Here is a 27,708-nt window from a genome sequence, read left to right as displayed (position 1 = left end):
CTAATACGCATTACTGTTTGCACTGAACTGTGGTAAACTAGGGTGTTTTTCTCCCCTCGCAGGATTCTCAAACTTAGGTGGCCCGGTACCTAATACGCTTTACTGTTTGTTTGCTCTAATTGTGGTAACTTGTGCTTGCCGCTCACTTCCTGTCTGCGTGCTCTCGTCTCGTCTGTCTCCCCCCCTCTACTCCATGGTGCTCTCTGTCTCGCCTATCTTCTCTAACTGCTTCTCCATTGACTATCCTGCTCTCCTCACTAAATCTGGTAGGAAAAAGTTTAAAAAGGACATCCTGGTCTCCAACCCAGGCCTCCCTATCGCTGACACCTACACTAGTGCCTGCTCTAAGGAAACTCTCACTGACATCCTCTTTTTCGTGCCTTCGCCTGACCTATGGACCCTTCATATGGTCTCTGTGCTCTCTCCTTTCTCCTCCTCTCCCATTAATGGTGGCACCCGTTGGGATGTCCTCTTGGCCCCCTTCCGCTCCTCTAAGGCCATCACTAATGTCTACGCTAATGGGACCATCTTGGTCCAAGGCCCTCAGGCCAACCTTCTCCTCTTTGATAGACGCTTCCCACACCTCATCAACTTCCTCTCCTCTCCTGCTGTCCCCCCTCCTCTATCCTTGGCTACCTTGCCTCTACCCTCCCTCCCTGCCCCCTCTCGTGCTCCTTCTTCACCTCCTTCTTCAACACCTCCGCAGGGCGTACCTCTGATCTGTACCCCTCCCCGGAAGTTCTTCAAGGAGGGCAACCTTCTCCACATTGCCACTCTAAATTCTCGCTCTGCCATCAAGCACTCCTCTGATATCTGTCACCTTCTTGAGGAACTGGACCTCGACGTCCTCTGTCTCACTGAGACATGGTTCACAGCCAGCTCTGCCACCAGCTTTGACACACTCCTACCTGACGGTTACAAGATCCTCTCCATGCCCAGGCCTAACCGTGCAGGGGGTGGTGTTGCCCTTATCTTCCCTGAGTGGATTCCTGCCACTGTCACTCCTACGCAGACCTACTCCTCTTTTGAATGTCTTGTCTGCCGACTCTCTCTCTCTCCTAGCCATTCCCTTACCGTGGCTACTATCTATCGGCCACCTGGTCAAATTTCCTCCTTCCTATCTGAGTGGGCTGACCTCTCGTCCTCACTCCTGTCCTCAACCACTCAACTCCTCTTTCTGGGTGACTTCAACATCCACCGTGATGCCTCCAGTCCCCCCACTGCTCTCTTTCGTGACCTCTGCGACTCTCTCTCACTCTCTATTCTCCCGTCTGGGCCTACTCACTCTGCTGGGCACACTCTTGATGCTCTGATCTCTTCTGACCTTCCCCTCTCCGTCCCTCTCTCCACTCCTCTCCTGGAGTGATCACTTTCTCCTATCCTCCCACCTCACCCTCCCTACCCCACAGGCAAAGCCACCCTCTTCACTGCCACCCACCTTCTCGGTCATCCGACCCATGAAGCGTGTGTCAGTTGAGGCTTTCGCTGCTACCTTCTCGCCCCCCCCTGCCCCTTCGGCTGACTCCCACCCTGACACAGCCCTCTCCGTGCTCCACTCTGCTATATCTGTTACTCTTGACATCCTTGCCCCCGTCATGAGAATCCGCCTGAAGCCCAAAGCCAAATGTAACTCCTGGTATGACTCGGATCTCGCCACCCTAAAACGCAAGTGCAGGGTTGCAGAGAGGAAATGGCGTGCTTCATGTTCATCCTCTGACAAACTGGCCTGCCGCCTGCTCCAAAGGCAGTACCGGCTCTCCGTTCTCACCAAAAAGAGAGCCCTTATCCAAGCCCGCATCTCTGCGGCATCTAACAACTCCGCCAAACTCTTTAAAATCTGCAAGGAGCTGGCCAACCCTGTTGCAGTCTCTACTTCTCCTGTCCCCTCCCAGGCCCTCTGCACTGCATTGGCCTCTCACTTCATCTCTAAAACTCAGGACATCCTGTCCTCGCTCTCCTCCTTTCACCTCCCTCCCTCCCTTCCCGGCTCTTCCTCTGGCCCTTCTGCAGTCACCCCTCCTCCCTCTTTCTCTGCCTTTCCACTTTTCTCTGCTGACGAGGTTTCCAGACAAGTCCGATCTATGAAAGTCTCGTCTAAACAGGTTCACCCCTGTTCCTCCAAAACTATCAAGGACCACATCGACTCGCTGGCTCCTGCCCTGGCTGACTTTTGCAACCACTCCTTCGCCTCTGGAGTCTTCCCTTCCCCCCTCAAGCACTCCCTTGTGCACCCTCTTCTCAAGAAACCCTCTTCCGACCCCTCCTGCCCGGCTAACTACCGCCCTCCATCACTCCCTTCCTGGGCAAGCTCCTGGAGAAACTGGCCATCTCCCAGCTTAACCTCCATGCTGAATCTGTTGGTAGTCTTCATGACCATCAACCTGGTTTCAGAGCTGCCAGAAGCACGGAAACTGCTCTCCTGAACATCCGTGAAGACCTGCTCTTGAGCCTCGATTCCAACACTCCGTGTGTTCTCATTCTGCTCGATCTCTCCTCTGCCTTTGACACTGTCAACCATGCCATCCTGCTCAACCGTCTCCGTGAAAACCTGGGTATCACTGGTCAGGCTCTGGCGTGGCTGACCTCTTTCCTTTCAAATCGACCCTCCCAGGTCCAACTGGGGTCCTTCCTCTCCGACATCTTTTTCTCCACCTGTGGTGTCCCCCAGGGATCTAATCTCTCTCCCTGGCTGTTCAACCAGTATCTGGCACTCCTTGCCCACCGCATCGCCGCTCTCTGCCCTAATTTCCAGTGCTATGCGGACGATACCCAGCTCATTTTCAGGCTACCCTCAGCCTCCCCCTCTCCTTCCCTCATCTCTGACTGTCTGTCTGCTATCCAGGAATGGTGTGCCGCCAATGACCTCTGCCTTAATGCCATTAAGACTGAGATTCTACTCATCGGTACACCCACTCCCTCCTTCCATGCAGCTCTCTGGCCTGCCTCCCTTGGCCCCCTCCCTGCTCCTACCTGCAATGCAAAAAACCTTGGGGTCATCTTCGACTCCACACTCTCCTTCTCTCCTCATATTTCTGACGTCGCTAAGAAGTCACACTACCAGCTGCACCTCCTCAGAGGTATTCTTCCCTTCCTCTCCTTCCCCCAGAAGCTCACTGTCTCCCGAGCCCTGGTTCTCTCGAAGCTGGATTACTGTAACAGCCTCTATCTTAATCTGCCTGCCTCCACTCTCCGCCCTCTGCAACTCATCCAGAACAGAACTGCGAGACTTGTCCTTGGCCTCAAGCCCAGGGACCGTATCTCTCCAGGACTGAAATCTCTACACTGGCTCCCAGTGGCTGCGAGGATAAAGTTCAAAACCCTCTGCATTGTCCACAAGGACTTCTGGGGCCTGGGTCCTAAATACCTTCAACTCTCTCTTCCCAAATATCTTCCTTCCCGAGCCCTTCGCTCATCCGCCTCCAACTCCCTCAGGGTCAGCCGCTTCTCGAAGCAACGAGCTGGGGGTAGATCTCTCTCCGCGGCAGGGGCCTCCCTCTGGAACAGCCTTCCTGCCTCCCTGAAACTTGAGGAGAACCATCTCCGGTTCCGGAAGCACCTCAAAACCTTCCTCTTTGCTTCTGCTTTCTCTCTCCCTCTCCCCTGCTGAACAGCTAATATTCTTCACTGAAACTGCACTGATTCTGTAACTGGACCACTCTTAACGGCCTCGGTCCTGGGCCCAGCCACTCTCCACTTGCACTGATGCCCTGGAACCCCTCTGCACTGCGGGACTGTCTCTGTATCCCTACAGCCCCCCCCTTTTCCAGCACTTGTTCCTCACTTACCTTGCACTTGCCACCAGCTGGCCCTATTTATTTATTACTTTACGCCACTTACCTTGTACTGCACTCCCCCCTTCCCCTTCCCCTTGCACTTTTCCCCCTCCCCCACCCCTGCACTTGCGCGATCTGAATGACACCTGGCCTAGTAGGATCGTTGTCTGTCTCCCCTTGTTCCTCCCCTCCCTGCCTCGTCGCGCCTTGAAACACCTGTGTATAGGCGCGTTACAAATGCCATATCATATCATATCATATCAGGAGTGAGGACAGTTGGTGTTGCCTTGTTAAGATTTGGTCCAGCGACTGTTGGTATTTTTGGGCATTGGATGATGCCATTGGCACGTTCATTGGGCTACTCCCCTCCTCCACACCTTCCACTGGGCATGGAGTGGCTGGCCAGGAGTCATCAGGGGATAGCCCCTGTGTGTTATCAGCATGCAGGCTACATGGGGACAGGTACGGGCAATGAGGGTGGGCAGTGGGGGGACATTCTATGACATCATCATCATTCCCCACATCACTATCCGAGCAAGCTGCAATGGCAGCAGTATCCCCAATCGTACTGCTTCCTGCAGACACAGTCCTTTCAGTGGCCACCAGTTGTTGGATGTCTGTTGCTGGTGGTACCATGCTGCTTGCCCTGGTGCTTATCGTTGCCCTGGCATGTGTTGTGGCAGTCAATTTTGGCTGCTGTGGGGTTTTTTTTGGTCCAGCAGAGGTGGAGGGTAGGTGTGGTGTTGCCTCGGGCCTGGCCTTCTTGGCAGGTGTGGTGCCAGTCTCGTCCTCGCCAAGGTCCGAATGGGAGCCTGTGGTGGAGCAAAGGAGGGAAAGTGTTATTGATGGGTCTGCCGACATTGAGCAGGCATTGTGATGACTGCCATGATTTTGATGACTAGATGGTGCACTTTGGAGGCAGTGAAATACAGGTTGTCTCCCTTTTGGGTGCGAGATGCATGCAGTAATGTGGGTGCCTACAGTGAGAGTGTGCATACTGCATGTGTACAGGGTGTAGGTCAATGATGCCTGTTGGCAGTCTTCTGCTGATGTGTTGCGTTAACCCTATTAGGCAACATTGTGCTTCCCATGAAACTGGACTTCAGGAAGTTTAGCATAGCTTAATTTGAGGCACCTACCTGCGTCACCTGATGTCGGGGCTCCTCTCTCCATTTCACCGACCCCCTCGATGCTCTCGATGCCAATGGTTGTGGCACATATCTCCTCCCAAGACTCCATTTTAATCGGTGAGTCAGCTCCTCCACCAGTTGCCATGCCCAGGTTTCTGTTGGCAGACAGTATGCTCCTTACATGGAGCCGGAGGTCGTCCCACCTTTTCCGGCAATGTTTTTTGGTGCAGGGTGTTGTTTCTACTGCACTGACCCGCTGTGCGACTAGGTCCCATATGGCCTTCTTCCGTGCTAATGCCGGTCTGGTCATTTCAGTGGAGAATACGATGTACGCGTTTTCCTGTAGGGTTTCCGCCAACATGGTGAGCTCTTCCCTACTGAAGCGCTCCTGCCGCAGCCGATCGCAAGATTTTTTGACAACTTTTGGCATTCTAACGATGGGTGGATGTGGGTGAAGGTTTGTGGCGGGTCTCGGGGTCAGATGTGCACTGGTTGTGGAGGATTGCAATGGATTGTGTTTTTAAAGATGGCCGCCGTGCTCTTTCCCATTCCGGTGCGATGGCGTAACTTCCGGATCCGCTTCTTTACGGTCACCGCTAATAGTGGTCACCGCTATTTGCGGTGATCACTAATATCAGTGGGTAGGGTGGCGGTGGTGCAGCTTGCATGGCATACGATGCTGGTAAGTGCCGTTTTTGGGACGTTAAAGGCATGGCACAGATTACGTTACCGGCATGGCGCAATGCTCGTGCCCGAGAGGTCGTAATGTACTGCTTTTAACGGTTTCAGGCGAGCACGGACACATTAGTTGTGCCATGCCGGTAATGTCCATTACTTACTGCCGGGGTCGTAATGAGGGCCATTGTCACCCCAAAGAAAAGCAAGTCTCAGGTAATGTGAATTATCACACCAAAACATACTGACCGGTTCACCCCAAAACCCTGATACCTTTAAGCGATGTTGATGTTGTCAGTTGCTCGAACTCCTTATCTCAATCCCCACAATGGGCATATATCTTAGGCCGAGATATTGAGTATGTGAGATTGACATAATCAAAGGGCCTTTGAGGCATCAAAAACAGTTTTTCTGTGGACATTCCATGTGATCCAGCATCCGTGTTCCAATTACAGAAGTAAGGAACATCCCCTTCCAGTGAAAAAAGCACAATTGAGCAATCATGTGTATTCAGTTCCAGAGACGTGTCATGGCCAGTCCATACAAGATGCATGTGGAAGAGCCTCTAGATTGCATGGTTGAAAAGAATGGTAAAAATGACCTAGCATGTCACCAAGTACTGCTCCTTTTCCCCTCAACGGGCTCCCAAAACAGCCAGGCAGGTGATGCCAGCAGCAGAGAAGCTGGACATTCACAGGCTTAGACCGCAACTGAGGATCTGCAAACAACTGCCAAGAAAAGTGTCTCCTCGACCCATGCTGGCCATAGTCTGCCAACCAACCAGACAATTTTTTTCTACGTTAAAACAGTGAAAATAAAACACTGAGGCTGAACATAACACATTTCTGACGATTTTCTAAATTTCAATTCACATTTGTTTCATTTTTTCATTTTTAAATGAGGGGGAGACCCCACCCATACCCCACCTTTGTGTATACCCTTACCAAAAAAAACCCCATCTATTTTTGTTTAAAAAAAGGTGTGTTAGGACAGTTTTTCAGAAATCAAACTAACGGCTTAGTAAAACCATTCAACTGAGGCAGTACAAGACTTTGCTCTTAGTATAAGGCTGTACCACCTGAGTTCTGGGTACCGTAAACGGAGCTGCCAGGCTTATTTTAGGAGGGAGAGAGGGCTTTAGAATCAGTACAAATGAAATTGGAATACAAATGGTCCAAAGAAGCACTGAAACATTTAAATACAAGTAGGCCCATATAGATCTTGGGGGAAATAAGTACTATCACATTATATATAACACCAATTATAAAAACACAATACTATGCTTGAAGGTACACATACAAAAGCATATAACCTTATTTGGAACACCTAACAGGAGTTCTAGGGAAGTCAAAACCAATATACCAATTACTTTCAGTAATACCAGGGTAGTAGACCCTATCAATTGTACAGTGACGGTCAGCAAGAAATCACAGAGTAATATCAACTGGGCAATATGCTTTTCTGATCTAGTGAAACACAGATACCAGAAACAGTATACACCTATAACTCTGATTCAGGATAACAGGTTATTCGAGGGGAGTTGGCATCTGCAGTGTACTATTCAATTACAGTTGATATTCAGTTCACATACTAAGGGAAGCAATAACTCTTATTTTAGGATAACACAGTTATACTCAAGGCAAGTTAAACCATACACTTTTTACAGAAGCTATAAGCAACTAAAGGCAAGTATAAACCTAAGACTGCTTCTGTGTCTGTCTAAAACAGACTAGGGAAAGCAAAACCCAGTGTTACATTTAATGAACTACTCAAAAGTTATTCTAGGCAGGCAAAGCCTGATACAGACTTATTCTGGATAGGCTAACAGCAAGTCAGGGGAAGCAAGACACAGTTGGGAAACGTACACACTCATTTTCTGAAAGAAATAGTTAAGTGAAGCCAACAGCATTACTTTTGGCAAAGAGGCACAACCAATTCACAGTTGAGTAAAATAACCTTATATCTACTTTTCAGAATGGCAGAACATTTCTAAGGTAAGTAATAACATTTGTAACGGTTCACTCTCAGAGTTACAGTTACCAACCAACTCTTTTACCAGTACGTTACTTTAAAACATGTATTCTCTTTTCTAGGCAAAAGACCCAATCCTTTAAAACTCGTTCCCTTATTCTTGAAGCATGAGTGTTATCAGTGGTGAAAGAGGCATCACTAGGGTCTAGTGTCCAACAGGCGGTATCAGGATAAGTTCTTAAGTAGCAAAAGTCAGAGTTCTTAAGGAAGTCTGTTAAACAAATTGAGTATTTTAATTTTGAGTTAGTTGAGGGTCCAGGGGCTTCACATAATACACTCTAGGATGATTCCAACAGTGAGCCTGAGTGAACTGGATGAGGGACCTCCCAATCACAGAAAACCCACCAATACTACACAGGAATCACAAAAGACGTAAGGTAAGTACCTAAGCCAGCACAGTACCTCAGCACAGATGAAGATTTTGCAGCAGGAGGACTTCAGGATCTGCAGCCAAACACCCAGTTGGTGGATTCATTGTCTTGGTGACTGAAAACAGGATCTTGGAAGGGACTTTGCAGAAGGGATCACTGGGGAAGGCTTCAGGTAATGTTTTCCTCATGGCTGGATGCAGCTCTGTGGATTTGGCACCTTTTCAGGAGCACAGAAGAAAACAGAATTTTGCCCTTTGGATTCTCGTCCTTACAAATATCCAGCACTCTGATGAGGGGACTTTTCGGACTGCAATCATGTCTCTGGAGATCCAGCAGGATGCCCATGAAGTTTCAGTGAGATTCGGAATTTGGAAGACCAAGTACCGCACAGTGGCTCGAGGTCCAAGGGCATTGGGGTATTTCATCCGCACATGGTTGCAGCACAGAGTTGGATAGCTCAAAATGCAGGACTTCTTGAGTCTGGGAGGTCTCACTAGACTCTGGGTCGCGGTCATCCGTTTTGGGATCCACAGGTCAATTTGAAGGAAGGGCAACAGCAGGTTCCTGTTACACAGCAGGCTCTCTGGTCGCTGAAAATTATCTCAGCCACTTTTCCTTCATGCGTCCTCTTTGGTTTTTGTTGCAGTGGTCAACTACCTCTTCAGCTTCCAGGTTCAGACTTTTATGCAGGGACCCAGCCAATCAAACTGCCTGCAACATTCAAACTTGGGGGGTTGGCAATGCTTTTTAGGACAGCCAGCCTTGCAGTTTTAGCTGGAATCTCACATTCAGGATGGAAGACAAAGGGCTGCAGAGTCCTCACTGGCTTCCTACCTTCACAGACATTCTGCAGCCTGGGCGTGGAGTCCACAGGACTCCCGCCGAAGATACAAATCACACAAAGAAATTTCCCACCCTGGTTGTCAGGGGAAGGAACAAGAAAGCAAAAGGAACACCAACATGACGAAAAACAAGACAGGGGCCATTTTGGTAAAATTAGCACCCATGGGTGCCTTTACTGTGGCTGTGCAAACAGCCCGTAGTAAAGGTCCTCCAAATGAATGACAAGGTTCACTGCCACCAGCCATTAAAGGTAAGTTTAACCTTGTAACATAAATGTTACATTTAAAATGAGAAAAGGGATACTCAGTATCTCCCTAACACTTCACATAAGGTGGGGTGCTGGTCTCACCTAGTAAAATGTAAAGGGTATCCAAAGATCTTTTCTATCCTTGGGAACTGTAGTTCCCACAAGGTTGTCCAGAGAAAGTTAAAAGAGGAGCCCCTAGGGCAACCCTGCAACAATAGGGACGTATTTTCAAAAAGTTGTCAAAGAGGATAACTTTTAAGGGACACTATGAAAAATGACACCCTTAAAAAGAGTAAAAGATTCTGTGAGTATGGCAAAAGGTTCCCACTCACAGAGTTATAAGGAAAAATAATCCACCAGTAAAATCAAAACGTTCTGGGATCGACACAGGTCAGGAAGATTTATCATTACTATGAAAATCTTACCTAACAAGTTGCACAAATCTTGCACAAATTCAGCCTTAATAATTTGTTATTTTCGACCTCAGTTTGGTTTGGTTTGGCTAATTATTTATATAGCGCACACAGCCCTTAGGCATCTCAGCGCTTAACTTAAGACAGAAAACAATAAGTGCCATAAATGGTTACAAAGGGTGGCGAACAAGGAAGAAGACAGGGATAATAGCAAAGGATGAATATCTGTAAGTGCAGCGAAAGCATACAGTGGGAATATTCAAGGTGGGATGTTTGCCTCTTATTAGGAACAAACAACAGGTATAAGACAAGATCAAGTAGCAAAGTATATGCAAGGTGGGGTGTTTGCCTCTTATAGGGAGCAACATCAGGTACATATTGGGTCAAAATCAGGAAGCAGGTATATGCAAGATGGGGCGTTCGCCTCTTATGGGGAACAATATCAGGTACATATTGGGTCAAAATCAGGTAGCAGGGATACACAAGATGGGGCGTTCGCCTCTTATAGGGAACAACATCAGGTACATAAGGTTCAAATCAGGTAGCAGGAATATACGAGATAGGGTGTTTGCCTCTTATAGGGAACACCATCAGGTAATTTTAGGTTCAGAATCAGGTACACATTAGGTCAAAATCAGGTAGCAGGGATATACAAGATGGGGCGTTTGCCTCTTATAGGGAACTCCATCAGGTATATATCAGATAGGAACAAGAGGTTAGAGCAGTGCGGTTAGAGCATTGACAGAGAGAGCAGTTGAACTGCATCAGCTACATAGCAAGTAGTAGCATAGATGTTGGAATATTGATAACAAAGTCAGAGTTTTTGTGTTCGTTTTTGGGGGGAAAACCCCAGAAAACACCAGCCAAGAAACCCATATCCACCATGACACCTATTTTCACAACATCAACCAGCACTCCCTCTGCTGCTTCTAATGTACACACTACCACTACTGACCATCAGGGCACAGGGATGAGGCTGCCCTAGTCACGCGCAGCATTGCTTGCACATTGGTGGGTGCATCCTCTGAGGATGACTTGCCTGCACCTAACCCGCTTCCCAGCACTGAACCCTCAGCAACTGCTTCTCTGTGCTCCTCAGTAACCTGGGTTCGAGTTTGACAGCGCCATATAGACACAGATATTGTCACAGAAGACGAAGAGTCAGCAGCTGATGAGAATGCCAGAGTGGAATGCACTCCCTATGTGACAACCCCTACTCTGTCCACCCACCAGATCAGCTGCCACAAGATATCCTGACAGCCATATGGGAAAGGCTCAAAAGGATGAAGCATCTGCAGCAAAGAATAGAAGAACTCACAGACCTTCAACTGCGGCATGCCCAGACAATGTGAGACACTTTTCAGGGTGCATCTCAGCAGGTGGCAAAGGAAATAACCACCAGTGCAGACACCTCATAGAAGCCACTGCTTCAAATGTCGTGGTTGGCCAGAGATTGAGAGAACTAACTGAAGCCATATCTGCAGGTAATGACTTTATGCAATGTGCCCTGCTGATGACACTGCAGCATACCTGTGGAATTGATTCCATTAGCTGCACCCCAACAGAGGGATAGCTTGCTGGTAGTTCAAGAAGGAGGTCCCAATGCACTACCATGACTACACCCCCCATTTGGACCAGGCAAGTGCGGCAAGAAGTGTAGCAGCAGTCTATGGACAATTAATTTTGTATGAAGTTAATCTGTAGGATCCTGTCATAGACTTTACTCCAGTGATTTCTCATTTTACATTTTGCAATGTGTATATTATGTACCAGAAAAAAATAGCTATCAGTTCCTGACATCGCAAGCACCCATCCCTTCCTTCTGCATGCCACGTCCTCCTCAGCAGGCAGTGGAACATCCTTCTTGATGCAGCATCACACTCAGAAGGACTATCCTCCCAACATTCTCTGGACTGCATAAAAGTGCCTATCAAGTCCGGGGGAGGCACCAGAACCTTCCTTTCAGGAGTTTAAACGTGTGCTCCAAGCACACCCTGGTCCTTGTGTGTTCCTCGCTGTAGGCAATCTCTTGTGGTGTTCCAGGGATCCTTATTGGGGTCCTGAGAAATGCTAGGTGTAGGTAGCCAGAGACACCTGCAATTGGAATGAGTCTGAGTCACGTGCATATAGGTAATGGTCGTACACCTCTGTACTGACAATATAGTGCAAGCTTTTCTCATCCGTTCAGTTGTGGATACACTCTAGCAGGATCTGGGTGTGTTTCCCCTCAAATCACCTCCACATTCATCTTTGTGGATACATACTCAGGATCCAAGTGTGTTTCCCTCTGTGGTTCTCCATGTGGTTCGTCATGGTGCTTCTCCAAAGTATCATGGCGCCATGATTTGAACCAGGGAAAAAGGCACAGCAGTGGGTCGCATTAAGGTCTGTGTCACATGTTCATTGTTCATTCAGGGAATGGTACTGGTTCCTATTTTGACACAAATGCTCATACGCCTGAGGTGGCACCAATGTCACGCACTTGCAGTCCAGAGCTGCTATTACATTGGGGAATTGGACAGTAGCGTAAGATCTGCCCTTTGTGGCATGTACTTTTGCAGGGAAGCTGGGCATAGAGATGTGAGCATGTTTCAGCAGTGTATCCAGCACTTTGGAAAATGTTGGTTTTGACATGCCATGAACCATGCTGACAGTGTTCTGATGTGTAGTTGTGGCACAAAAGTGCAGGCTCATACCAGCTTCAGCAGTAGTGGTATGGCTGTTTGTATACTGATGGCATTCTCAATGTCAGGATGGATAAGATCGAGGAGGTCTGCTGCTGTTTGCTGGTTGAGGCGATATAGTTTAATCCACTGTGCATCTGTCATTTGCGAGGGCGATGAACCGACTCTGGGAATGGGCACCCTCCTTGTCACACTTATTCTCCACCTTGGCCCTGGTGAGTCCCTTTGTTGCTGCTTTTGCGTCATCCTCTGTAGGTCCACGTAAAGTAGGTGTTCCTGTTATGACAAATTAGCAACTTTCATGGGCTGCATGGTCCTCGGAAGTGTGTTTTGGGGATGTGTGTGCATGCATAGCCTGTTTGAGTCCATGGACCAGTGGATTATTTCCTTCACCAGAATACATTTACCCCCAGCTGTTTGGCTGAGGTTAGTGTGCCCACTATTCAGCAGAAGTACTGGCTATTACTGGCATTATTTCAGCTGTATTTCTACTTGTAATGCAGTGGGATTACCATTTTTATTTTTGTCGCTAGTAGAATTATTCCCCCAGTGGTAACTCCACCAGCTCTAAATCTGCCAACACCCATTTTCACGGACCCTTAATTTGGCAGGGTGGTAATAGTGGTTGTAATTGTGTTATCAACACTTTTCCCACTTAACAATGTGCTTGTAATAAGGCCCACTAGCTACTGATATCTACAACCAGTGGTGGTTGTGGAGATAATGGGATTGCTCTTTGTGGCAGTGGAATAAGAGGGTATTTTCCCAGATCCTTCCCTGGATGATGCATGTAGTGCTCTCTCTGTTTCCCGTCCTGCAGTACAATCCAGGTCCCTTGCAAGGAAGAAAGTCATCTTTTACAGATATTGCGAGAGTCACACTGATGTTGTGCTTGTCTTCAGTTGAATCCAAACCCCCCCCCCCCAGTAAAATATATCCAGGTCTCATTGGGGACACAACTATATACATATGTGGCCCTTTTCAGGACCATTATGGACTCTAAAGGTGGGCCTTACTGCCAAGGTGGCCCTAGTCTGCCCGGGTAAGTATCCTGATCCAGAAAGTTGTACTGGTCCTGTTGAGTGGGAGTGTACCTTAAAATTGTGGTGAGAGGTATAACAGTGCTTAATTTGTGGGGGTGGTTGCCGGTGCCCAACACCGGCACTCTTTTATGGGCACCGGAACGAATCATGGGGGTGCAAATGCATGTCCAATTGCTTTATTTGTTCTTCCACTTCACTTTGCTTCATTATACATCATTGGGTTCGTTTGTCATTGGGATATCTATGCTTGCAGGTGCAGGCCATGGCTGGCTGGGCCTGGGAGGTGCCAGCAATAACAATGAACAACAAGTTACAAACAACAGCCAATGAAAACTGCCATTCTGTTGTTACTATGCAGTATTTGATACATTTTGTATAGTAACACAGAATGTGCAGTTTTCATTGGCTGTTCTTCTGGGCCAGTGAATTTACATGGTGACGTGTTGTTCTTACAGAAATTACATGGTGACGTGTTGTTGTTACAGGAGGCAGCGTGGCGCCACCTTCATTTCACGAGTTACTGTGAAGTGAAGGTGTCTAGGCGTGGCGTGTGAGAGAAAGAGCCTTCCCTGCTGCACTTTGGCCTACTTGCTTCCTGGGGCCCCCCTCTGCCTGATTTTTCATTTGTGCCAGTGTGCGCCCCCCCCCCACCCTGAGGCCCCGACAGGAGAGAAGACCAAGTCCCAGTCGGCAAAGCAGGTAAGTCTGGACCGTAAAACAGCAGCCTGCCCTGAGCCTGTCACAGTGATCAGACAAGGTCGGGGCCTGGGTGGCGGCGCGGTCCCCTGGAGGTGTCCTGACTGCCCAGGAGTCAGGACCCCACCAGGGGCCCATCCGCACCCAGTCTTCTGTCTGTGTGACCTGTGTGCTGCTGACTGCAGTGCCAGGCCCAGGCCAATTTCTGTGACCACCAGGCAGGGCTGCTGCGGCGCAGACTGAGTCGGATGACTCTGCCTCTGCGCAGGCCCGTGGATTGTGCCCAAATTAGTAAATGTTTTACTTTTTTCTTTTAAAACCTGACCTTCTGTGGGGTTGGTGGCCGGGGCCCCGCCCCACGGAAGGTAGGTTTTAAAAGAAATAAGTATTTTTGAATGGCAGCTGGGGCCATCACTTCGAAAGTGATGGGCCCCAGCTACCCAAGTATACGTTTTTTCTTTTAAAATCTTACCTTCCGTGGGGCCGCTGAGCACCTATTTTTGTCATCTGCATGGCTGTGGTGGCGGTGGCGGGCGGCCCCACCGAAGGTAGGCTAAAGTGATTGAGGCAGCTCAGGCAGCAAGTCCCAGGACTGGGCGGGGCACAGGCGGCTGCGTGGTACTCATCCCTGGTTGAGTCCTGCTGGGTCTGTGACCCCTTTGTATTAGAGCCCGACTGGGGTGGCTGTGGCCAGGGAGCCCTCGTGTCTCGGGGAAGTTGCGAGTATTGAACATGGGATGGGTCACCCCAGGACACCGTGTGCAAAGCCCCTCAGGACACTACGTTCACAACCCCCAGGTCACCATGAGCACAGTCCCGGGACACTGTGAGCGCAGCCCTCCCACCCCCTCTGGACTTCATGAGCACAGCCACAGACCCCTGAAACAAAGTGAGCACAGCCCACCAGAACACTACGTGCACAGGCAGCCAAGGGGATCACTAATGCACAGCCCCCAGGACACCGCATGCACAGCCCCCAGGACACCGCATGCACAGCCCCCCAGGTTACCACGTGCACAGCCCCCCAGGTCACCACATGCACAGCCCCCCCGGACACAGCGTACACAGCCCCTCAGGACCTTGGGTGCTCTCAGCCTCCAGGACAACGCATGAACAGCCCCTCAGGACAGCATGTGCACAGACAGCCCTCCAGGACACTGTGCACAGCACAGCCCCTCCAGACTGCACAGCGCGTGCCACTTCATTTGTGTCAGTTAGCAATCCAGCCCCATATCACCTGAGCAGAGCCACAATATCCTGGAGGGGTGTGGGGGTCCCGAAATCCTTGGCCCAAGTGACGTGCGTTTAGCCCCCCTTCACAATGTGGTACACAGTAAACCACGAGGCCCTGTGCAGGCTTTTACACTTGGCATATTTCCTTTTCCATAATTTCGATCCTTCGGGCCCCCGTCCGCCCGTTTGACACCATTTTGATTGCAGGCAGGAGCAGCCTTCGTCTTGTCACCTATGCCTCTCTCCACAGCACTAACATACTGCACTGCTTCCTTCACCCCAAAACGCACAACCGGCGAGTACCGGAAAGGATTCGGGCGATGCAGGGGCTGAGGGTTTCCTTTTCATTGAAAAGATAGCACCGGCTTGGACTGGCCTATTGGACAAAGATAGCATCCGGCTCGGACTGGCCTATAGGGCAATGCACGAACCAAAAACACAAAATGCTACTGTGGGCCAGCTTTTTTGGTCCATGTGGGCCACTTTTTTTGTCCCATGTCGGCCAGTTTGACGAGTTACTTCACCATTCGGCTAGTAGTATGGGCCAGTGTCACTGAAAAAATACTCTTTAAAATGCACAATTTGCCTCACATTTTATCAAAAAGCCTCCCCCGTGGGTACTACTCAATCTGTCACAAAAGGAATGAATTGTCGTTTGCAAATTTGGCCACTTTTTCATTGGTGCCCGACTCGAGACAATTGTATGCCTCAACAACACCATGCTCATGCTTGAAGGAAGGGTGAGGGGGGGTGCATTTATGAGTTGTGATGACTGATAAGGGCTTGAGAGTAAATTGATTACACAAAACACCTGGATGAGGTGACTGAAGAACAGGCCGAGTGGAGGGTGCTCTTCCTGGAGGTAACCGATTAGCAATAGTTGGTGTACTTTAACAGACTGTCAGATGGGGCAGAAGGGGTAGAGACAAATACAGTGCAACAGTGACTGAAACAGAATGCTTTTTTTAAAATTTGCATTTTTAAAGCACTCACAGAGCCCGGGGGCATCGAGGCACAGTTACAGGAGGAGCATGTCTTAGTTGCGTATTCATAACGCACTTAATACCCATAGGTTTCTAAGTGAGGAGTTGGGGATGGAACCTGTGTTGCTTCGTGTCATCTTGCTTCCAAGTCGAGCACATTGCCGCTGAGCTATCCTGAGTCCCGGGACAATGATTGCAATGCTGCAAGGAAAAGGGACCTTTACTTGATGGGGGTACACAATGGATACCTACCTCCAACCCTGGAAAAGATGGCAAGAACAAGATCTGAAAAAGAAAGCTCTTGTATGCACCAGTGAGGACTTTTTCTTATTTGGCACACATAGCCAGAGAGCTAGAGCAATCAGTATAGACCAAACCTAAGTGAGTTTATGACACAGCTTATTTCATTGTGCGTCTTAAAGTGATGAAAATAAAGTTGGTAAATAAATATTTTGCCTTTTATATATTTTATATAGTTTTCCATCCAGGATGTGGAAAATAAAGGTACACTGATATTATTTTGGCCCAACATGCCCCTATAAGGATTTACATGTTGCCATGAAGCTTTTATGCAATTTTTGTATTTTGCAAGTAAACTATAGGACAGTATTGTAGGTCTTGTTGACAACCAAAACTGAAATATTTGCTCCATGTAAAGCATAGAAGAAGGTGGCTGTTCTGTTCCCAAATTGGGTTAAAATCCCTGCTTCGCTGTTCAGGATAAGTGTGTGATCCTGGGCAAATAATGTAATCTCACCCTGACTTCAACTGCAAAGGTTGTCACTCTACCCCCTTCTTCCCCTCTGCAGTTTTGAAGGCAAGTGCAAGTCAAACATATGTCTGCGGGTGCTGTGATGGAGGTCAGTAAAATATTGTGCAGTGTGTAACGTCCTGTCATGTTAAGTCCACCTTGACATAGAAACTTTGCCCTGTTAGTAAAATGTCTCACTTGCAATACCTACAGATTTGGCCCACTGTGTCCTAGGCTTTCATTTTCCTACCGTCAAGTTTGAGTTTATACAAATTAAAGTGGAAAAGTAACAGCGTCACTTCTGATCAGCGGATGCTGCTCGCCACCGAGTGGGGAGTGTAAGGGTGTGCAGCTCAGAGCAGAATAACCTGATGCTGTGTTACCAAGTTACAAGTAAGGGAGCACCTGTAAGATACCTCTGCTAATAAAGCAACTGCGACCTGTACATCCACAACCTGAGTCAGTGTATTATTTCTGGGGGGGTGTTGGGTGAGATTATGGGAAAAGGGAAATGTGTGGAGGGCCGCAGGTTAAACCAAAGTGAATTTATAAACCAGATAAACCAAATGCAGGGCCCGTGGAAGGCCGGTGTGGGGTGTTGCGGCTAAGCAGGGGGATGCTCCGAGTGCAAGGAGTAATGTAGCAGACACCATCATAACCGCTACACTCAGCCGGACACACTCGGGCCCATGTACCCCATCCCCATCCAACAACAGGATGGGGGGATCAGGGGTGGGGGGACCTCCTCAGACTGGATGGCACAATGAGACAGGAGAAGGTAGGGAGCAAGGAGGTGCAAAAGGGGAATTGGGGGAGCGGCCTAGACCATCCCCTATCTCAGTCTTAAAGGCACAGGGAGGTGAGCGAAACCGTCTCATTCTCCGCCAACCAAGAGGTGTTTTCCAACTTTAAAGCATTATACTTTCTCAACCCATGTGTGCCCCTCCCCATCCAACCCACTACTAGCCTGTGCCAGCAGTTGCTGCAGCACCAAACATGTGACATGGAGCAGCAGCAGTGTGATGGGTTGGGGGTGGGCCGATCTAGGTCTAGAACTGAACTGGCGTGGGCCGCGAACCCGCACTGTGGGCAGCGCCCAGCGCGGCATTATGGGGCCAATATTTTTGGGGCACTGGTACTTATTTTTTTTACAAATTAAGCACTGAGGTATAATAACCATTTCGATCACAGGAAGCTTGAAAAGTGTAGCCAGGCAACTGTACTTTACTTCTCTTGTGTGACTGGATGGATACCAGGACTGGCAATGCAGGGTCATTACCCTGTTGTGGGCTTCAGCCAGGAATTCAAGAAGGAATTTGTCAGGTTATCTAGAGTAATATGCAGGGTCTTGCTTTCTTGCATTTTCCCTTTAGAAGAAGTTCCAGCAGCTGATCTGCTTTCACTCCTTTCTTGGGGTGACATGTTTCTACTCAATGATTGTTTCCAATTAACTTCACAGGCCCTCCTGTGCCCCAATGTGTATCCCTGTTTCCCATGATGCACAGTTATTTTGCACAATATGAAGTTTGAAAAGTGATCATTGTTCTTAGCAACAGATAACAGGCTTGTGAAATGGCCTTTTTTACACTAGTAAAATCAGGGGGAAAGCTTCCCATTTTCACTGTGGTTTTCCAGGCAGATTCAGTGGACATGGAAAGACCCAGACCCTTAGGGCCTGATTCACAGAGCCTTTTCCTGTGGGAGTGCGCCCTTATACAACCCTTCTGTGAATCAGGCCCACAGTGTTGTTAAACTGCTGTCTCTGCTACCATTGTCCTTTCAGTCATACCTGACCCCTTGCTCTATTGTCTCTTTTTTTTTTTTTTTTTTGGGTAAACACTTGCGCTAATGGGTAACGCAGATGTTGTTTGATTTGTGGTGTACCTCTGTTACTCAGTTGACCCTGCACTCATAAACATGGCTAAGATCATTATCATCATCGTAACTAGGGTGCATTATCAATTCTTACCTCTCCCTTTAACCAGAGCCGACAGGGGAGAGAGACACTATCATCAGCCCTGAAAGGGGCAATGGTGAGGAATGGCTCCCCTTTGTTTTGCCTCAATAGTCACCCACATCCTCACCTTCCTCTAAAAAATGGCCTTGTCTGAAAGCATAGCTGGACCTTCTTGTTTGAACATTTTCCAGTCAGAAAAAGGATCATCTTTCCCCACAATTCAAATAGATCAAATCCTTTGGTTCAGAAGTGCTTTCACCTTGTTCTCAACTGGTTCCAGTACTAGTGGTTGTACCAGGGACACCAGATTGTGACTAAGGTGGTAGAATGCTTCTGAAAAATGATCATACTTTAATTCCAGACAGAGCCAAATACATCGTTTTTTGGGAAGAGGGCACTTTCCTGGTTGTTCCAACTTTTTGAAAAAGTTCAGTTAGACCTCCCAAGTAATTGAATCTTCATTGAATGGCCTCCCTGTGTAGAGGCGACACAAATGTAAGCATACCCACGCTAAGGTGTAGCCATAGTTCTTTTGGAAATCTACAAATGTTCACAAACGTGTTCATATTACATGCAAAACTCATTTCCTTTTTTTGTACCAGGATAAAGAAAATGTGTGAAATCTGAAAAGGGCTACTGATTATGCTAATTTCATGAACGTGTAGCTTTGTAAATTTTACAGAATGACCCCATTTCAAGTATTTTTGAACTATTTTTATTTACAATAACATAACATATTGCCACTCTCCACTGCCATCCACCCTTGTAAATCATTTTGCAATGTCTACTCAAGTAAACATACATTTACAAAATGTAAACATTAATAATATTGTTTTATATAAATCAAAACAATAATCAAGATCAAAAAACAAAAAGTAATATTGAATAAAAATAAAATATTAATTCAAAATAAATGGAATATTAATCAAAAGATAATAGTCAAGATGATGTTATTTATTTATGTGATATAGTTTGACATACAAACATTTCACAAGACAATATCATAACATACATTATAGAAAATGTACATTAAAACCATTATATAATAGTTCTATGTTACAAATAAATAGTACATAGTCACATTTCATGGAGTCTCAAATTAGCCATTACACAACAAATCATTTAGGGACAATTGTAAGTAAGAATCTAATAGCTGCTATAATTAACAACATTTGATTACCCACTAGAATTCTGTGCTACAGTTCATCTTGATTAAAACACTTAATAACATTCATACAGCGCAAAAATGACAAATACCTTAACTCATTTAAACTTGTGCATTCAACAACAAGATTTTTTAGTGTTTTTATCTTAGTGCCAGACTTACAGAATCTGCAAAATTGTTTAGAGCCTAGGACTTTTTAGCGTGCCCCCATTATCTCTTTAGTAGAAAATAGGTTAAACCGCATCCTTAAAAAAAATTGCCACCAGCTAATGTTGGGAGGATAGCTAAGGGGCAACGTGTTTGTCTTGGAACCAAGACAGTGCATAGCAACATAGGTTTGAATTCCGGACTCGAGCTTAGAAACTGGTCCCTGGTATTAAGCGGGTTATAAAAAAAGAACAATTATGATTATGTCAGGCCAATTTTGTAGATATTTCTGGAGGGTACTTACTGCTTTCTTCTGGCCAGATATATAGGTGAAGAACCTATATTTACTGCCATCCTCTCTATTGTAATACAATCAAGTTCTCTTCATTTGTTCCTTACCAGGAGTGGTTGGTCAGTCAGCATTTCCTCAGTACAATGAAGTTCAATTAATATATCTATGCATCCCTTCCTCCATGTTATCCTGTCTTGGTCATCATTTAAAACAAGTGCTGCGTTTAAGATGCCGAATAAGTATTCCCTTTAGGGTTCTAGAACTTTCCTATACATGGATATGATTTTCCAGGTATTCCAATGCTAGCAGACCCATTTCATATCTTATGATGGGAATTAGTGCAGTCTGAGAATAGATCTCCAGAATACTCCTTCTAATCTAGCCAAAGTAAGATGTCTCCAGTGACCCGTTATCTTGGCACCATGAATCAGCACTGGGATTGTTTAATTTTTATAAAACTTAATCACAGGAATTAAAGAGAAATTATCATACAGAGAATTCATGTTTTCAATTTAGGCCACCAGGGCTAAGGTCTTAACTTGCAGCTACCTCAGTGAGGCCTTTGCTGAGCGTCTATCACAAATAGGAAATCTCAGATATGTCTTAGTATTGATGGTTTCTAATTTGACATGATTTAGTCTCCACACAAACTTCAGGTCAGATTTTGTGCAGGGGGACATAAGCATTACCTTTGTTTAAGCCACATTAATTACTAGATTGCTAGATTTTAGGTAGAGATCAATATTATTCAACTGTCTTTGAAGACAAATATGGGTATAAGTATTCAATATTACATTGTCTGCATAAGCCATCCAGTATATTTTGGACTTCCCCAACATAGAAGGAAACATTCTGCGTCCTTCAAAGATCTCCCATATGTCTGATATAAAAAAAAATATATAAATTGAATATACAACAAAGGGGCCAGGACACAACCCTTTCGTAGTCCCCTATGGATCGTGATTGTTTTTGGCATCAACCTCATGCTGTTGAATCGTTAATAAATAGGCAATATTAAATGAACATTCAAAAATAATACTAATAAAATATCAAGACAATACACACGTAATATTATTCAAAATTAATCAAAATAATACTATTATGGTAATTAATAAAAAGGTATTAGACCATGAAATCAACATTATGCCAAATTATGATTAATGAAAGCATAAAAATCCCATAGTCAATCATAAACCTTATTTGAGTTCAACTAAACCGTATATCTTGATAATAAATAACCATGGACAATCATGTTACAGAATTGTAAACATGTAGTCATATTTTGCAATACAAATAAAAGAATCACATGAATTCAATTAAAGCAGCAATATCTAAGGTTACCCAATTAGTTTTGATCACATCTCCAAATCAAAATTCACACTATTTCAACTCATCCCACCATACCTACAATTAACAACCGGCAGAGGAATGTTTAGTGAGAAGACTCTTCCCTACCTTGTTCAGATTAAACAGAGGAAAGCACATGGGCAACGTGCTGGGCTTGGAAGCAAGTCCACACAGAGCAACAGAGGTTCGAATCCCGGAACCGAACATAGGAATAAGCATCTTATAAAAAAACAATAACATAAATAAATTCCCAGTCCAATCTCGTCAATAGCCAGATTGCTCAAAGCGAATCACGGTTGCCATGGGACTCTTGGCCACTAGGTTACAGATTTGTAAGATGTGACGATGGATTTGTCTGTATAGAAAATGTAAACCATTGTTTCATGCCCAAGAACATCATGGGTAATTCCAACAGAGTGAAAAAAGCTAGGTGGCACTATTTAAAATATAACTCTTAGGATTCCAAGGTAGCGACCACTGGAGTTCAGACGTAAGAGTTGTGGCTGCATCTCTAGCAATGTGGCACAACAACAGTGGGACGCCCAGACGAACTAACAAAATGCTATGGGCCCTTCGCAAAAATGATCAGCACAACATCAGCATCACCGGAGATAGCACATTTGGAGGCTCCTGCAGCGATGTAGAGGTGGGAAGCAGTTCTGCAGGCAAGAGGAGTCCCAGTCAGCTGCACTTCCACAGCTGCCCAAACTAGTGACAGGGAGTGGAACACAGGTGATACTGGCCTCGAAGCTACTCACGAAGCAGCCGGGTAAAGAGGTATGAGAAGTGGGTGTCTGATGCCTGGTCCCTGTAAAGCAGATTCAGGCAATGGTGGTCCCGCAGGGCTAGGTGTCAGCACTCGTGAAGGCGTGCAACTGGCCCCGGTGGGTACAGAGGTGCGACCAGCTCAGGTACCACAATTTGGAGGCCCTGGGATGGGACCAGGGGCCTTTGGAAGCAGACCACGAACGATAAGACCAACTCCAGGTGTGGCAGGAGCATTGAAAGGGGAGGCCATCCAACTAATGGAGAGGCACCCACGAACAGCAGACGAACAACAGACAATAAAGAGAAACAAAGAGAACCAAGAATGGCACGTGGGGCAGGGGAGCCTCTGTACCATTGCAGAACAGCAAAAACCTTGCCAGCACCTGCAGCAGTGAATAAGGTGAGGATCGGAAGCTAACAGGAGAGGGCCTCAGCACTAGTGAGAGCGTCCCACACGGGGATGTTCCCAGGGAGGACATACTGATCCTGGTTCCTCAGCTGTGCCTGTAGACTAGCCCCCGTAGCTTCTTGTCCCCATGACTCTCAGCCCCACCTTGGGGATGTGTGTGACTAGTGGCCCTGCCACGATCAGGTGGGGGTCACACTGAGCAAGAGGAGGTGAAGGAGGCACCCTGGATATGGGAGACAAGGGAGGTTTGGTCTCCACCCCTGGGCTAATAGTCTGGTAGCCTATTCCAATGTGAGGCCTGGCCACACTAATAACACAGGAAAGGAAAGGGCAATACAGGCACTGCTAGTGGTCAGATGCAGCAAGAGGCCAAGGAGGATAGAAACAAGCACATGGACAGGAGCTCTCCCTACTGTGGACCAACAGTAGAGCCATTCAAGAAGATAGAGGGGAGTTCTGACCCATTCCAAGGGTCAGGGTGCAGGACACTCCCGGCAAGCGTCATTCGCTGGTGCCACTTAGGGAGAGTACCCTCCGCCACTGCTGGACAAATGAAAAGGACCGGGATGCCACTCCACTCCTGATAATGTAGCAACGAGAGGATGCAAGCTAGCACATCCACACATTTAAAGCAGAATTAGAAGCCTGCTTTAACAATCTCCAAGAGATTCTCTAAGCCACCTTCCAAACTCAATTTGCCATGTTCACCAACGAAATTAAACAATCAATCCAAGATTTGAAAAAAGATGTGGGATCACCAGAAGAGCAAACAGATACCATCGAGAGAGCATTACAGGAACTGATTGACAATAGCAGGAAAATTACCGAGACACTCGAGGACCTTGCCACGATCTCCTACAATGTAGAACTTCAGTACGAGCACCTGGAAAACAGGTACCGAAGGACCAATAGCAGCATAAGGAATTTACCTGAAGCTGTGGGGGATAAAGGGATAGAGAGCTCAGGAACGCAGTGCAAAATATCTTCACAGACATTCTCAGAAATAGAAAAGCAGAGGAGGACCAAATTGACAGGGTCCACAGAACTGGTCCCAAAAGACAGGAACCGGGCTGACATCTGAGGGACACTTTGGTGGCGTTGACACGCTATTCCCAAAAATAAAAAGTCTTTCCGGAGGCCAGATGGGCAGAGCCTATTATGTACAATGGCGCAGAAATACAATCGTTCCAGGACCTAGCCCAGCCGACCATCCAGAAGCCCCGGAAGATGGGCCCGATCATGCGGGCTTTCCAGGTCAAACAAATCAAATACAACTGGAACTTGCCCTTCAGCCTCTTATTCACCTGGGACGGGCGACCAGCATAGAATCACTACATGCAAAGAAGGTAAACACCTTTTACATCTCACAGAAGACGACATCCAAACCAAAACCCCAGTTCCCAGAGGTGGAGAACCAACCCGGAGGAGGAAGTCATGGGAATGGGTGCAAGCAGCTGGGACACAATGTAGAAATTGCCGACCGACCATGGGGCCATCGAGTTCCAGCTCCAAGGATGGCCAACAGATTGCTCCATCTTAAGAGTGCTATCAAGAGACTACCGTGGGCACTGCAAAGGATGTAGAAGAGCAAAGGGCATCAGAGTCAGAGAGACGCCTCACCAGATCATGCTTGGAATTGCACTGGGGGTTTTAGGATACCCTGCTATTCTATCCTGGATCCAAAGGAGGTCCATTACCAAAGGCTCTAGGCCTAAGGAGCTACTAGGAAAAATGGCTATCCCCAGGAACTTGGACAGTTTTTGCGGGGTGGTTTTGGGGGGAGGATTTTGGGGGTTTTCTTCTGGGCGAGTGCGGAGGGGGTGGTAGGTAGCTGGAATGTCGGGTCAATGGGGCAATGGGGACAAGAGGGAAGGGAAAGGTAGAAGCTTGGGGAATAGGGTTGATAATATTTCAGGCAATATTTCTTAACGCTCAACCTTAAGTGCCTAACGCTTATTGTCAGGGCTTTGAATACCCCTACCAAGCAGTAGAAAGTAGATAGATATTTGTGGAAAACACAGCCAGATATCATAGCCTTTCAAGAAACCCATATCAGGAAGAAGGTTCACCATAGATTTAGGCTGCAGCACTAGCCACACCTCTATCAGTCAAATGCTCAAGGAAAGGTGGCAGGGGTCTTTATAGCATGGCGGTCGGATCCAACGCTTCTGGTCCTAGATATAAAGGCAGATTCCCAGGTGAGGTTTCTATTCCTTAACCTGCAAATAGGGTCAACATTACTCACAATAGCGACAGTGTATGCCCCCAACTCATGACATGATGGCTTTATTAGGTATCACTATCCCTCCTAGCAGAATTGGACACCTTTGGGAATGGAGAAATCATACTAATGGGAGATTTCAATTTAGCATGGGACCCAGGGAGAGACACAAGCATGAACGCATGAACACCTTCCATGGGCATCCCCCACCCAGGAGCTATGCATGAAACTGGAGAAATTATTGCTTCAGGATTCCTGGAAAACTCACAAAGGGACGGATAATGGCTATACCTTTTACTCACTCATACATAAGTCATTTTCCTGAATAGACTATATATGGGCCTCAATATCCCTCTTGGGTAGAATTGATCTAAGTGTCCGACTCATCCTTTTGTCCAACCATGCCCCTTTAACAGTCAAGATCGACCTGCCTACCACAAAGCAAGGGCTTTGGAATGATCATTCCCCAAAGGGCTGTTGGCCAACAAGATATTGAGAGGGGAAATGGAAGTATCGAAAAGTTCTCTTTGGGGTGACCTTATTGCGATGCATGCAGCAGGGCTAAAGCAAACTAGGGCACTCGAAACAGATCTAGAACGGGAACTCTAAGAGGTAATGCGCAAGATGGAAACAGACCCAGGGATGAAACTGTGCAAGATATATAGAAATCTCAGGGGCAAGCGCTATAGGCTTCACATTAGAAAGGCAAAGGGATGCTTTTCTTGCACCAGAGATTCTATATGAAGGTGAATACAGCAGATAAATTGCTGGTGCGTCAGCCGAAACAGAAAACAGCATTGCAAATAATACAAGAGATAGCGACCCCCCAGGGTGCCAGGATAACCACGGCATGAGACATGATTCAACAATTTCATTTGTTCTATTCCTCCCTATACTCCTCGGCTAATCCCGACCGGGCCTGGCAAAAGGCCAATCTCCGGGAGGTACCATTAGAAAAGATCACCCCAGATGAATGGTAGCAGCTGGAGACAGATATCACTGTTGAGGTGGTGACAAGAGCAATTTGGGAGCTCCCACTTAATAAGTCCCCAGTCTCAGATGATTACCCAGCAGCGTTCTATAGAACATTTCAATAGCAACTGGCCTCAAGATTTACGAAATTCTTCTACACCTTTGGCACTCTGGGCCTGATAAACCCCACAATGGAAGAAGTGAAATTGATCCTCTTCCCGAAGCAGTCTAAAGACCACTCCATATGTGAGTCCTACAGGCCCATACCGTTAATTAACCTAGACGCCAAGCTTTATACTAAAGTCTTGGCAAATACGGTGGAAGACGTTTTGCCAAAGTTAATAAATACACCCGGACCAATCAGGGTTTATAAAAAAAGGCAAACATTTGATAACATCAGGAGGGTATGCCACATAACTGAAAACATAGGGTTGAAGGGCTAGCCATCAGTCCTCTTTTCACTCTTCTAGGTAAAAGCGTTTGACCACGTCGGGTGGTACTGACAGTTTCGCCCAATGGAGACAATGGGCTTTGGGGCTTCCATTCTACATAGGATACAGGCCAACTACAACAACCCCATTGTGCGTCTTCAAATACATGTTCAACTGCTATGGCCCCAAGCAGGGCTGTCCCCACTTCTATATGCTATCCTTCTAGAACCATTTCTCATTAGGATTAGGTCACAAGGGGAAATCTGGGGAATCCCATTCGGGGGAGGGGGGTAAATAAGATAATGGCCTTTGCAGATGACATGCTTCTGTCTCTACTACTCAGCAGTACAGCTACAGGTAATTAAAGATTGGTTCGCAGGGAACCACAATAAAATATGGGTTAGTATGGACAGAATAGTAGCGGGTACCTCCCTGAGAGAGGCCATATGGTTGGGTTGAGCAAAAGAGACAGACCACAGAATATGCATAAAAGTGCCATCACAGAGCTGCCAGGGGAAACGTGAGGCAAGGTGGTGCAGGTGCATGGTATAACATAATTCCCATCTCTGTTTACCCCGATATTACATAATCCCCAACTTTCCCTGAGTATGGTTTGGGGGGCTTTCTCTAAATGGCAGGTTGCAGGGTGCTATAAAATGAGGGACATATTCCAGGCCCAAAAATTTAAAACATTTGAACAATGCATAGTGAGCCTGGGATTGACTGAAAGTGAAAGGCTACATTACGTACAACTCTGACACTGGCTACTTGCCCCAAACAATAAGGCAGTCACAACCAGAACCCTTGCTATGTTTGAGAAATATCTCACACCCAGCCCGGGCAACAAGAAACTGGAATCCACTATTTATAAGCTACTTATGGATAACTTGCCTACTCCACTGAATACGTATATACCTCAATGGGAAAGGGTAGTAGGCAAACCTATAGACACAGAATACTGGAAACCGGTATGGTGAGATATCCCTAAACTTACAAGGGCTATGCAGACAAGAGAACTGCGGAACAGGATTATGACTCAATGGCTCTAAACACCAGCGCTGCTCAACACAATGGGGGCTGGAGCTTCATAGGAGTGTTGGCGGGAATTCAGGGAAAAGGGAGACTG

This window comes from Ambystoma mexicanum, chromosome 10 (assembly GCF_040938575.1).
Source record: "Ambystoma mexicanum isolate Mex_15411 chromosome 10, UKY_AmexF1_1, whole genome shotgun sequence".
NCBI lineage: Eukaryota > Metazoa > Chordata > Amphibia > Caudata > Ambystomatidae > Ambystoma > Ambystoma mexicanum.
Note: the sequence above shows the minus strand (reverse complement) of the source record.